The 12,644-nt window shown below is 35.2% G+C and overlaps 2 protein-coding genes across 5 annotated transcripts in view; one reads left to right on the top strand and one right to left on the bottom strand.

Moving 5' to 3' along the window:
• The window catches only part of TFPI (tissue factor pathway inhibitor), a 103,701-nt gene that overhangs the window by 62,322 nt on the left and 28,735 nt on the right, over window positions 1–12,644 (bottom strand). The window contains exon 1 of one of the 3 annotated variants that reach the window (XM_082397613.1): window positions 7,846–8,421. The exons of 1 other annotated variant lie outside the window; for it this stretch is intronic. The gene's annotated coding sequence lies outside the window, so the exon portion shown is untranslated. Of the gene's footprint in view, window positions 1–7,845; window positions 8,422–12,644 lie in introns of those variants that run through there. One more of the 3 variants, XM_082397612.1, reaches the window with a different exon arrangement.
• Window positions 8,002–12,644, top strand: part of LOC309631318 (uncharacterized protein) — a 436,314-nt gene continuing 431,671 nt past the window's right edge. For both annotated transcript variants that reach the window (XR_014246192.1, XM_082397629.1), the window contains exon 1: window positions 8,002–8,036. The gene's annotated coding sequence lies outside the window, so the exon portion shown is untranslated. The remainder of the gene's footprint in view (window positions 8,037–12,644) is intronic.

Here is a 12,644-nt window from a genome sequence, read left to right as displayed (position 1 = left end):
TCCTTTCCTCATAGACTGAATAACTATGCTAAAGGAGACTAAAACCACAGAACTCAAATAAGATGCATAGAAACTTCAATAATGTACACACTCTTACATAATTATAAAAACAAATTCTAACGCTAAATATAATTTTTGTTTACAATATTTGTCATTTGGGATTATCTGTTTATATCAATTGGTATATATAATTAAGCAGGAAACACCTGAAACTTCTTTCATAAAAAGAGAAAGTTTTAATTTGTGCTGTCAATGAACTTTCCCAGTTTCCAATATGTAGAAGTATCCAGGAATCAGGGGAGGAAAGATAATTATGAGAAACTGTGAAAGGAAACTATCAGTAAAGGCAATCTTTAATTCATTGCAAAACTATGGAGGCTTTAGGTAAATAACACTCAGCACTCAGAGTTTTGGAAATGCCTATTGAACAAGTGACAACTTGATTGGTTTTAAGCTTGTAGAATGAATTTGTCATCTAAAATAGAAGAGAGTAAAATATTAGCCGCCCAAACAACTACCATTATCAGAAAATCATAATGAAACAAACTGCTTATCTGAAATGAAATAATTATTTTTTAGAAATAGTGAATTTAAGTTTTTCATTGTACAATCATGTAAATATATTTACTCATCTAACATAGTTGCTGAGATATAGCAGGCAAAAAATGTACTTATCTTATCCAGGCCAATGAATGAATTACAGTTTATATGCCCTTAAAATTTCTCATTCTATTTATGTTTATTTTTAGTTTTTTAGGATATCATTAAAATATAATTTAAAAAAGTAGCCCTTCCACTGCACAGCAAAGGAAACCATAAACAAAACAAAAAGATAACCCACAGAATGGGAGAAAATATTTGCACACGATATGACTGAGAAGGGATTAATCTCCAAAATATACAAACAGCTCATGCAGCTCAATATCAAAAAAAACACAAATAACCCAATCAAAAAATGGGCAGAAAATCTAAATAGACATTTCTCCAAAGAAGACATGCAGATGGCCAAAAAGCACATGAAAAAATGCTCAACATTGCTAATTATTACAGAAATACAAATCAAAGCTACAATGAGGTATCACCTCACACCAGTCAGCATGGCCATCAAAAAAATCTACAAACAATAAATGCTGGAGAGGGTGTGGAGAAAAGGGAACCTACACTGTTGGTGGGAATGTAAATTGGTACAGCCACTATGGAGAACAGTATGGAGGTTCCTTAGAAAAGTAAAAATAGAGCTACCATATGATCCAGCAATCCCACTCCTGGGCATATACTCAGAGAAAACCATAATTCGAAAAGATGCATGCACCCTAATGATCATTGCAGTACTATTTACAATAGCCAAGACATGGAAGCAACCTAAATGTCCATCGACAGATGAATGGATAAAGAAGATGTGGTACACATATATAATGGAATATCGCTCAGCATTAAAAAAAGAATGAAATAATACCATTTGCAGCAACATGGACAGGCCTAGAGATTAACATACCAAGTGAATTAAGTCAGACAAAGAAAGACAAATATCATATGATATCACTTATATGTGGAATCTAAAAAAGAGATACAAATGAACTTATTTACAAAACAGAAACAGACTTACAGACTTAGAAAACAAATTTATGGTTACCAAAGGGGAAAGGTTGTAGGGAGGGATAAATTAGGAGTTTGGGATTGCATATACACATTACTATATATAAAATAGATAATTAACAAGGACCTACTGTATAGCACAAGGAACTCTACTCAGTCATCTATAATAACCTATATGAGAAAAGAATCTGAAAAAGAATAGATATATGTATATGTGTAACTGATTCACTTTGCTGTACACCTGAAACTAACACAACATTGTAAATAAACTATACGTCCATACAAAATAAAAATTTAAAGAAAACTAGCCCTTCTACTTCCAGCCACAATGGATTAACATTGGATTTATCCTCCCACCTGAAACAACTTAAAAAAATAAAATAGTCAAAATGTATTAAATGATGGTTTCCCGCTAACTAAATATTGGTCAGTGAAGAGCAGTGATCCCATGAGGATGGGAAACAAGAGTTCAGCCCTACATTCCGATTTGCTCCAGCACACTGACTGAAGGGAGTTTCCACATTCAAATTCAGGAAAAGGAGGTTCTGGAATTGCCCAGTGGTCTCCCTGAGTTTAGGAGAAAGCACATTGTCTGCAGAGGCCAGGGTAGCTAGAGTATGCACGGTTGTGTAACAGAGTAGAGAGCTATACAGAAGGAGAGATCCAGAAATCTTCAGATGGCCCTCAAGTCTTCAGCCTAATACTGATCAGTACATATACAAGAGAAAAGTACCCAAGTTTGGGTAAAGAACCACCTTAAAGGGCTAGAGGGGAATAACACTTAGAACACACGTAAAGCTGTGAATATTTTCTTGTCCCTAAATTGCAAAAATCTCCATTCATGGTGCATTAAGCAGAGTAGTCAGAAAGTTTTTTTCTCAGTACTGGGAAAAAAATTAACCATAGAATAAACATTTCTCTGATTCTGCCTAACAAAGCTTGACAGTGAGATAACAAAATACAAGATTGTTTCCAAGTAATTAAACTGCAACTCAGAACAGAGCTCAATATTATTTACAGGAATACAACATATTCAGCACTTAAGAAGGTAAGATTCATAATATCAGGCATTCAAATAAAAATTATAAGGTCTGCAAAAAACAGTAAAATATAACATAATGAGAAGAAGCCAAATGACACAGAAATGACACAGAAAATAGAATTAACAAACTAAACTAAAATTAAACTAAAAGTTTAACTGCATTCATAAACTAAACTAAAATTTTAAACTAAAATTTAACTAAATTTTAAACTAAAATTTAAACTAAAATTTTAACTGCACTCATATGTTCAAGAATCTAGAGAAAATATTGAGTGTGTTAAATAGAGAAAGAAGATAAAGACTCAAACTGAGTTTCTAGAGATGAAAACAACATTATTTGAGATGAAATATACACTAGATGGGATTATAAACACATTGGACATAAAAGAAAAGATAAGTAAATTTGAAGATATAATGATAGAAACTATGTAAATTGAAACAGAAAAAAACTAAAAATATTAATTTTTTCATTTATTATTTTTGATTGTGGTAAAATAGATATACCATGAAATTTGCAATTTTAACTATTTTTAAGTGTACAACTCAGTGGCATTAATTACATTTATATTTTTGTGCAATCATCACCACTACCTACTTCCAAAATGTTTCATTACCCCAAACAGAAACTTTGTATCCATTAAGCAATAACTCACCATTCATCCCTTCCTCCAAACTCTGGTAACCTCTATTCTACTTTCTTTTTCTATGAATTTGCCTATTGTAGATATCCCATGTAAGTGAAATTATACACTATTTCTTTTTGTGTGTGTGTCTGGCTTATTTCACTTAGCATAATGTTCTCAAAATCATTCATGTAGCATGAATCAGAAGTTCATTCATTTTATAGTCACGTATATTTGTAATTGGTTGCACATAGAAGAGCGAGTAGGCGTTTGATATTTTGATATAATCATTTTGATTCATTTCCTGGGATACTTTGAAGTTTATTCCTAAAAGAACTTTAAAAATATTACCAATATTTTGCAACAAACACTACTATTCTGGAGACTCACCCAATTTATGAGATTTACTCCATTTCTAAGCCTTGCGAAGTAAGGAATGAAGTGATGTTTAGATTACAGGATTATTACAGGATTCAAGGATGGGATAGATGTTGGTAAGAAACATGAATAGGAGAGACAGAATGAGGTTGGCAACAGGGTGTTGGTGGCACTGAGGGTGTGGTACAGTTGAAGGGGGTCAATGGCACTCTATGCTTGGTAATAAAAACAGTAGGGGCTTCCCTGGTGGCGCAGTGGTTGAGAATCTGCCTGCCAATGCAGGGGACATGGGTTCGTGCCCCGGTCTGGGAAGATCCCACATGCCGCGTAGCAACTACGCCCGTGAGCCACAACTACTGAGCCTGCGCGTCTGGAGCCTGTGCTCCGCAACAAGAGAGGCCGCGATAGTGAGAGCCCCGCGCACCGCGATGAAGAGTGGCCCCCACTTGCCGCAACTGGAGAAAGCCCTCGCACAGAAACGAAGATCCAACACAGCCATAAATAAATAAACAAATTAAAAACAAAAAACAAAAAAAAAACCCACCACAGTATATCAGTGCTGTATTGATAGATACTTTTACATTCCTGATGTTGAAATAGCTCAATCAAAAACATGTAATATTTATTCAGTCTAGAGAGAATGCTACCATCACATTTTGATTGAGGAATTCCTTGCAGTAATTCTGTGTCTCCCCAGGTACCTGTGGTCTATCAGATGGAGCAAGTGAGACAGAAATATTGCAGCACTGGGACTCCTAGTATGGATCATGGACCTCTTGTTTTTAAAATAATTTTAAAATATGGTTGTTCCAACTAAGAAAGAGCATAGAATCACAAAGGAAGGCCTGAAGAGAGACGAACATAGCAGATTTGACATGCATCCAGTGCTTTTTGTTATTGCTTTTGAAAAGAAGAAAAGTGGAAATGACTAGGGTGCCCTCATCCTATTGGTAGCTGAATCCTAGGCTCTGGTTCTACACAGCACCTGCCACTTGAAGTGAAGACAGGGAGAGAAGGGTAATGGGAAGACTGGGCTCCTGGAGATGATACATCACACCAAGAAAGCAGTCACTGAGGATCTCAGAGACCCAAGAGAGGTGGTCTAGCATAAAGAGAACTCTCTGGAATAACTTGCATCCTTTCTTCATTTTGGTGAGATTTAATATCCAGAAACAAGGACTTCAATAATCACTCCATGTCTTGAATTCAGATTTCTCCAAATGCAGATGGTAACAATCAAATAATTATATCATTGGCATTTTCTATAAAAAAAAATATAATGCATTTAAAAGTATTTTTGTTTTGGGACTTCCCTGGTAGTAAGACTCTGTGCTCCCAATGCAGGGGGCCCGGATTCGATCCCTGGTCAGAGAACTAGATCCTGCATGCTGCAACTAAAGATCCTGCATGGCACAACGAAGATCCTGCATGCCACAACTAAGACCTGGTGCAGCCAAATAAATAAATAATTTTTTTAAAAATGTATTTTTTGTTTTAAAAAAGACAACTCTGCAAATTAAATTTCCTGAGTTACATGTTTTAGATGGTAAACAAGAAAAGGGTGGCTGAAGACAGCCTTATTGAGAATAGATGAGTTGGACTGTAATACAATTTTTAGATCGTGTCTACATAGCAAAAATAAATTGATATAATTAGCTAATTTTAATCAATATTATTATTCTACTTATTTAATTTATACCAATTAACAAGATTTTTTTGAAAACCCTGTTCTGAGTACTTCCCTTTCCTTTTCATATTGTCTCTCCTGTCCCACACCCCCCCCCCCTTTTTTTTGGCAAGGATGTTTATTTTACTTTTTTTTTCTTCTATTAAGTAGAGATGTTTGATTCAGTTGAAATCTGTATTAAAAGTTTGTGACAGTGAATTTAGTAAACGAACAATTCCTAAAGAATCTATAGCATATCTACTATTTGTTTAGATTGCTAGGTGTTCTGGGAATAAACAAAACCTTTTCAGTTTGGCTTTTTTCCTCTAGTAGTCATCTGTCCAATTATGGGTTTTTTTTTTTAATAACTTTATTTATCTATTCTTGGCTCCGTCGGGTTTTTGTTGCTGCGCGTGGGCCCTCTCCAGTTGCAGTGAGCGTGGGGCTATTCTTCGTTGCGGTACGCAGGCTTCTCATTGCGATGGGTTCTCTTGTTGTGGAGTACCAGCTCTAGGCGTGTGGGCTCAGTAGTTGTGGCACTCAGACTCAGTAGTTGTGGCTCGCAGGCTCTAGAGCTCAGGCTCAGTAGTTGTGGTGCACAGACTTAGTTGCACCACGGCATGTGGGATTTTCCCAGACCAGGGCTGGAACCCATGTCCTCTGCATTGGCAGGCAGATTCTTAACCACTGCACCACCTGGGAAGTCCCCCAATTATGTTTTGAATTTGAATGATGTAGATAACTAAGACCAGGAAATTAATTCTTAGGAGGGAATAAGTTAGTGTTATGAAAACTATAGTTTAATACAAAAACAATTTTCTATTTCATAGATTATTTTTAAATTTAACAATACTGTTTATAGTAGAAGATTCTAGGCAAAATAGTTGTACAATCAATAAGCAAATGAAGCCTAGAGTTACGGACAACCAATCAGACCAGCAAGCACTACGTGATAGCATAATCCATTTGAACAGGACCACATTTCCCAAAGAGGTTTTCATCTAGTCATTGGAGATAAAACAAATGCTTAAAGATATCAGACTGTACCTTTAAAAACAAAAAACAAAACTTGTACAAGTCAGCATACCTAATAGAGAACGGAACCAAATAGTAGTATATATGCCATTAAAGCTCTCTAATAAGATTGTACAGTTACCTGAAGAAGACAAATTTGGCTTCCCAATATAACCATTCAAATTATTAAAAGTAAATAAAGTTTTACATCTGTAGTGTTAATTATCTGTATTTACATTAATAGTTTTCCAACTCTGTTGATCCCTAAGGATATTTTATACCATTTTATTAACCCATAGGCCCCAAATTAAAATTTCATACTCCAATACATTTTCAGAGATTATTCACCCTTCAGTTTAAGTATTAGATAAAATATAGATTATATGTCTTGAAATAATCATGCACTAGAATGATGAGTATAAAAGAATCCTAAAAATGTTTTATGAAGGGTTAAAAAACTTTGCAATATCTCAAAATTGACACAATTTTTCACCTCTGACGTAAATATTACGCTTTTACACACAATAAAATATGACTCTCTGGGCTGTATGTTTCCTGCTTGGGTTCTGCCCTTTGTATTTAATGTTATCACAATTATACAAAGTCATTTTGTGACTAATTTCCAGAGCACTGAGTCACAGTGTGGCTGTTACTTATCTTTTCTTTTTTTTTCTGCACAGCACTGCTCTTGGCCCTCATTTTTCCATTAATACTCATACAAACGAGTGCTTCCATAATTAATTTTTTTTGTTTCATTATAGTTCTGTGGTTGTGTACTTCTATACTATGTGCTTTCTTTACTACCAGAAGCTAAATTTAATATCGTTTTATAAGCAACAAGAATATGACAGTACATCATATAGGTATGTAATCTATTGCTTTAATTTACGTAATTGTACTATATATAGTGCAATCCTATCTATTCTTATTTTAGTATATTTAGAATATGAGCTTTTGTTTTTGGAGACGTGTAAAGTATTTTCTTAAGAGAGATTAGTTAATGCTGGCAAGAAATATTTAGACTACAAGGATTCTAATGTTTATACCTTATTTTAAATATCATCAATTAATGGCAATGAAAGAAGTTTCTTTAAACATAAGGCTGCCAGACAGTCTCTTTATTATATTTCTTTATATGTTACTAAATAATGTTTAAAGGTTAAAAAAAAAATCTTCAGAAAATTCCAATTAAAGACACAATTAGTAAAGAACTGCCACTACAAGATTAAAATTATAAACAAGGCTACATCTCACCGACTTTTTATGTTCATGGTCTTAAAAGCATAATCCTATATTGCATATATATTTGCTTAAAACTAAATGGAAAATGCTGAGTATTTAGTTTAGCATTGCAATGAGTTTGTTTACAGAGAAGGGTCGATTTTCATTGTAGGGTTACAGACAATGGTCCTCCCCTACAAGTCTTTGCCCCTCAGCACCCTTGTTCCCCCACCCCCACCCCCCGCCAAGGAAAAGAAATAAAAGTTATTTCTCATGGGCTAGAAAGTATATTGCCAAGTACTCACGAGTAAAATCTCTGAAGAAAGTTCTTGGAAAGATTTTTTCAAAGCGGAGTTGAGGTCATTTTGTTTTCCCTTCCAGGCATTGAAGAGAGGATTTATCTTTTCTACTTCTTCTTTTAAACAGATCAGGAAACTGGGGAGTGAAGAATAATGAAAGAACTGCAATCTGATCCTGCCAGCAGTGAAAGGGTGAGGTAAGAATTTGACTTTTATCCAGCTCAAAGTCACTCCCATCTGTTGGAGCAAAGAGGAGCCTCAGAGCCGGTCTCAGAGATCACCCACAGCTGGGAATAGCCAGGCTTCCTGTTTAGGTCACTCCAACTCTTTTTAGGCTAATTTCGCCAAATTATTCTAAAGCCTTTTCTATTATGAAGGAAACAGACAAAGGAATCAGCTTACACTAAGATTTCAGAATTACTATTTTTGAATAACTATCTCTTTTACTTTTCAGGATTCTTTGTAATCAGTTAAAAAAAAAAACACTTTTTTCCCCCAGAGCTATATATTTTTAAAATATTATATATTTGTCATCATGTAGTTACTTAATAAAGTGAAACTTTTTTTTTTGCAGTTTATTTCTTCTTCAAATTATTTCATCCACGTTGTCAATATATTTGTGAAAAACACCTGAGGGCTATTGAAATTCCCTTTGATTAGAGAGGCAATGCAATGTATTGCCTGTTGCAGAATGTCAGGCTGTAAACCCTGCCTCAGCTACTTACTAGCTTTGCAACTTTGGTCAATTATTTAAACTCTCTGTGCCTCAGTTTCTTTTTCCCTAAAATAATGATAAAAGTTCCTAAGTTTGATATAAGTAGTAAATGGATTAATACATATAATATATATACATATAAATAGACATATAAAGCACTTAGTCCTCCACACATAGCAAACCTTCAATAAATGTTAACTATCATGTTTATTGCTGTTGTTTATATCATAATTATTATTTTACATGATATGTAAATATTTAAAGGCATCAATCACTTTGCTCTGCTCTAGGTCACTATCGCTGAAGTTAACCCTTGGTATTTCCGTAATGGAATTATGGCCATATCAGGCTAAGATCACTAGAGATTTCGTAAGATGGCAGAATCTTCTTTGCCATGACGGCTGAAGTCATTTGATCAGAAAATCCATCAGTTTCTTGTTTTCTCCATCTCTGATTGTCTTCATGTCTTCAACTTTTCTTGCTTTCTTCCTTTGACCTCTGGGTAAGGGGTTGTTACTGAGTCCAGGCTCATACTACTCGCCTCAGGACAGGCCAATAAATCAAGAGATGGGCTGTTGGGGCAAGGAATAGCGACTTTATTCAGAAAGCCGGCAGGCCGAGAAGATGGTGGACTCCTGTCCCAATAGAACCATTTTGCCTGAGTTAGAATTCAGGCTTCTTTTATACTAAAGGGGAGGGAGGAAAGTCAAACCTTTCCTGGTTCCCCTCAGCCTCTGGAGAGGCTGTGTTAATTTCTTCCTCTCTGCAGTCATTCACAGGTGGGCCTAGTCAGGATGTTTTCTTGTGAGCTAAACAAAAGTATTTTAATTTAATGCTCATTACCTGGGAGGCAGGGTTCCCAGAGATGGGCCATTATGTATAATTTAAGCTTATAGGCAACATCCCTTTAGTGATTACCTTGTAATAGAATACAAAGGTCCTTCCCTATGACAGGGTAACTTTTCCTCTTGTGTGTTTTTACTATTTATTGAATAATTCCTAGGTGTCTGGTACATAAATTACCTCATTTAATTCTCACAGCCAGCTTGTGAAGAAAGCCCTCTCTGCATGATCATTTCACCATTTCATGGGTTTAAGAAGGTTAGGTATAGTTTGTGGAGCTCTGATTCAAATCATGTAGTCTGACTTCAGAGCACAGATACTTAAATACTCTTCTATGTTCCTTTCTCACCCACGTTCTGGATTTCATACCACAACAAAACTTTGCTGTGTGTTGAAACTTTGTTTTTAATGAAGTTAAAAGCAGTCCTTCCCCAGGCCTAGTTCAAGAACTTTGCTGTATAATTATTACCCCTTATTACCTGTTGCAACTCAAGCACATTCAATGTTCCCTTCTTGCTCAGATTGTTGAGGAGAGTTGCCTGTTCTTGGACTGAAGTGGACATTGATTCATTTTTTGGCCAATCTGTAGGCTTTACTAAGGTAGCAGTAAGCTCAGCAAATCAGATTTCCTTTTTGGAAACTTGTACTAAGAGCTATAGATAAAAGTATACAGTGCCAGGCTCTTAACTAAAAAGCCAAGATAGAGGAAGTGCTGACATCCAAAATGGTATGCGCCAGATGATTATGTGGAGAAAGATAGTTGAGAGTGAATGGTGAAAGGGATGAATGAAAGAGTGCGTGTAACCTCTGAGAGAGAAACAGGGAAAGAATGAAAGCAAGAACAAGACTGAGAGATGAGATGAGAGATGAGAAAGTGATGCCTGAGCTCTACAGTAACAGTCCTTCCCAGGCCTAGTTCAAGTTTTTCTAAGTACTCAAGAACATATACCCTTGTAATAAACCCTTTTTTCCCCCTAAGGTCATTTAAAAAATCTCTTTTTCTTACTATGTAAAGAACCCTATTTGAAAGAGCCACAACTGAGCTGAAGTTATTTTCTCAAAGATCATTGATTTCATATTTAAGTTGCACTTGACATCAGTGAAGACTTCTTACCATTTTATTTCCAAGTAATTCACACACACTTGGGTATTCTTGTGCTGAAGAGAATGTGGGAAATTGATGTAAACTACTGTTAAGGTAAGACAACCTGATGCTGTCACTTAAGGGCTCTGTGGACTCAGCTTTTCTCTCCCTGAGGCTCGCGTGAGCTCCTTTTTGAGGTTTTGTTACTAGTTTGCCTATCTATTGTGTACAACTCTAAGTCTAAATTATTTGGATAAAAAGATTTTCTCACCAACAACTTGACTATGTGCCATCGTATCTTAAAGTTCTTTGCATCTAATCATTATCTGGATGTTCCAAGTACCCACCTAATACTAAACACTCTCCTTTTCATTTCTCACCATACTCTGTTAATTCTGTCTTTCCAACTCTCACACAATTCAAATAACATTTCAGATTTTTATGAGCTTTATGAGAAGTTCATGAGTTTTATGATTCTATATTTTTCATTTTCCTGCCAGATGATGTGCATGTCCCACATAAAGGTTACTCTTCAAAATTGGATCACAATAAAGATGACCCACAAAGGGGACTGAAAATAAATCCTTTCTTCATAAAAACCCTGTTGATTTTGGGATAGTTTGTTATCAAGCATAACTTAGGAAGAGATAAATAATATACTCCCTACCCCCTTACCTTCTTCCCTTAAAGATGTGTTATATTGACCACATATATATTATGTTATGTAACCCTGGACCCCATACCCTCAGTCCCCCTGGTGTCCTGTGTTCCTTTTCACCCTATGCACTTCGCTGTAGGATATGAAGTAATTTGGGGGGAGTGCTTTCTGGAAATTTACTGATGTTAAGCAGCAGTATAAACAAAATTAAGCAACAATCAATTTCAAATATGTTGCAGATTAAAGTTTATTCTTGTTAAGTAATATAGTAATAACAAAAGGGTTTTCAGAAATTTTACAGTCACAAGCAAGCTGACTCCATCTGTAGGAAAACTTCTCAAATTAGGTTAAATCTTTACATGGAACTCAAAATAAATACACACATGCAAATTGAGTACTGGAATCATCATGTTATTTTTGTTTTCTCTAATTCATATTTCTTATTAATAAGATATCCCTTGCCCAGTTTAAAATGAGAATGATTTTTGAGAAGTAGTGGTAATATGTGAGACCATGAAGTCATGACTGAGGGTTACTCAGCCCTCTCAGGAGCGTCTCCACAGGAATCTCAGTGATAATTTGCATTATTAACAGGTGGACATCTTGAGTAAGTGATTTTCCTTCATTAGGCAAAATATATTGACTAAGAGAGTTGGGAAGCCTAATCATTGTATCATCTGTGTTTAGGCATTGCATTTCACAATAAATTATTGCTACTTATTGATATTTAAAAAAAATACATCATGTCTCAAACAGAGGAAAAATAAAATAAGTTGAATTCCTAGCTATTTCCTTATGATTTTCTAGAATTAGATAGTCTATTAGATGGCCTGGTATATTACTTTGAAACTTCGCTTTAATTAATGTGGTTTTTTTTCCCTAATCTTTTTTAGTTTGTTTAACTCTTTCTGTGAGAACTTGGAAAATATATCTCTTGTTTCTTCCTGTCCCTACCTAACTCTATATGGAAGGTAAAAATCTGGACAGGGCCTTCTTGCCCAGCTTGCTTTTTCATCCTTTCTGGAAACTTTCCTAAGAGAGAAAAAATGTCCAGATAGAAAAGGTGACCTCCTGTGGGATGCAATTTGATAAGCAGTGAGAAAAAGTCTCACATTTCCCAATGTCTTATTCCAGGTTCTACCATGTGTGAAATGCACCCAATAATGAAAAATGCATTTGTCTGCTCACCATATAGTCTTTTAAAGTTCAAGTTCTGTTAGGAGAATGATAAAGTCATTATGTACCAAAACCTATTTTGTTATTTAAAGATTTTAACTAAATGAACTCATTTGATTTTTGTAACAACTCTATGATAGTACACAGAGTGTCTAAATAACTTACAAATAGTAAGTCCAACTCCAGAAGCCTTGAGTTTAACAATTATGCCATTCATAATTGTTGTCTCACTACATTTTTTTAAGACCAAGGTGGATCCCTTTTTCATTACAGCATGGATGGGATCATTACAGATGCATAAAACCTTGGTTGGGTGAACACAAACAAAG

The sequence above is a fragment of the Balaenoptera borealis genome (genome assembly GCF_965194805.1).
Source record: "Balaenoptera borealis genome assembly, chromosome: 6".
In the NCBI taxonomy this organism is placed as follows: domain Eukaryota; kingdom Metazoa; phylum Chordata; class Mammalia; order Artiodactyla; family Balaenopteridae; genus Balaenoptera; species Balaenoptera borealis.
The sequence above is the reverse complement of the archived record's forward strand: the minus strand, read 5'-3'. Positions and strand labels throughout refer to the sequence as shown.